The sequence below is a fragment of the Ipomoea triloba genome, chromosome 16 (assembly GCF_003576645.1).
Source record: "Ipomoea triloba cultivar NCNSP0323 chromosome 16, ASM357664v1".
In the NCBI taxonomy this organism is placed as follows: domain Eukaryota; kingdom Viridiplantae; phylum Streptophyta; class Magnoliopsida; order Solanales; family Convolvulaceae; genus Ipomoea; species Ipomoea triloba.
In genome coordinates this window covers 7,429,310-7,430,543 of record NC_044931.1, presented here as the reverse complement: position 1 = coordinate 7,430,543, position 1,234 = coordinate 7,429,310, and the positions used below count along the sequence as shown (strand labels likewise).

General features: G+C 49.8%; 3 non-coding genes and 1 pseudogene across 3 annotated transcripts; all 4 read left to right on the top strand.

The window, feature by feature from the left end:
- The first annotated feature begins 140 nt into the window (after positions 1–140).
- Positions 141–258, top strand: LOC116008816. Its single transcript, XR_004096171.1, has one exon. It is a non-coding gene; the product is annotated as a 5S ribosomal RNA (ribosomal RNA).
- A 303-nt stretch (positions 259–561) lies between these two features.
- On the top strand, positions 562–680 carry LOC116008953. The gene has a single exon (XR_004096299.1). It is a non-coding gene; the product is annotated as a 5S ribosomal RNA (ribosomal RNA).
- Positions 681–809: 129 nt separating this feature from the next.
- Positions 810–928, top strand: LOC116008952. The gene has a single exon (XR_004096298.1). It is a non-coding gene; the product is annotated as a 5S ribosomal RNA (ribosomal RNA).
- Positions 929–1,057: 129 nt separating this feature from the next.
- On the top strand, positions 1,058–1,184 carry LOC116008727 (annotated as a pseudogene).
- The last annotated feature ends 50 nt before the right edge of the window (positions 1,185–1,234 follow it).

Below are 1,234 nucleotides of genomic sequence, written 5' to 3'. Positions count from 1 at the left end.
ACTCCGAAGTCAAGCTAATTTTTCTTTTAAACCGCTGGACCGCTCGCTAAGGATACTATCCTTTTAAACCGCTAAACCGCTAAGCGAGAGAAGTTGCATGGAGAGAGAGGGTCAAGTACATTTTGCGCGCAGTACATGACGGATGCGATCATACCAGCACTAATGCACCGGATCCCATCAGAACTCCGAAGTGAAGCGTTCTTGGGCTAGAGTAGTACTAGGATGGTGACCCCCTGGGAAGTCCTCGTGTTGCATCCCCTACCCTCTTTTTAATTTTTCTTTTAAACCGCTGGACCGCTCGCTAAGGGTACTATCTTTTTAAACCGCTAAGTGATATAAGTTGCGCGGAGAGAGAGGGTTAAGTACATTTTGCGCGCAGTACATGACGGATGCAATCATACCAGCACTAATGCACCGGATCCCATCAGAACTCCGAAGTCAAGCTAATTTTTCTTTTAAACCGCTGGACCGCTCGCTAAGGGTACTATCCTTTTAAACCGCTAAGCGAGAGAAGTTGCGCGGAGAGAGAGGGTCAAGTATATTTTGCGCGCAGTACATGACGGATGCCATCATACCAGCCCTAATGCACCGGATCCCATCAGAACTCCAAAGTTAAGCGTGCTTGGGCGAGTGTACTACTAGGATGGGTGACCTCCTGGCAAGTCCTCGTGTTGCATCCCCCACCTTCCTTTTAATTTCTCTTTTAAACCGCTGGACCGCTCGCTAAGGGTACTATCCTTTTAAACCGCTAAGCGAGAGAAGTTGCGCGGAGAGAGAGGGTCAAGTATATTTTGCGCGCAGTACATGACGGATGCCATCATACCAGCCCTAATGCACCGGATCCCATCAGAACTCCAAAGTTAAGCGTGCTTGGGCGAGTGTACTACTAGGATGGGTGACCTCCTGGCAAGTCCTCGTGTTGCATCCCCCACCTTCCTTTTAATTTCTCTTTTAAACCGCTGGACCGCTCGCTAAGGGTACTATCCTTTTAAACCGCTAAGCGAGAGAAGTTGCGCGGAGAGAGAGGGTCAAGTACATTTTGCGCGCAGTACATGACGGATGCGATCATACCAGCACTAATGCACCGGCTCCCATCAGAACTCCAGAACTCCGAAGTTAAGCGTGCTTGGGCGAGAGTAGTACTAGGATGGGTGACCCCCTGGGAAGTCCTCGTGTTGCATCCCCCACCCTCTTTTTAATCTTTCTTTTAAACCGCTGGACCGCTCGCTAAGGG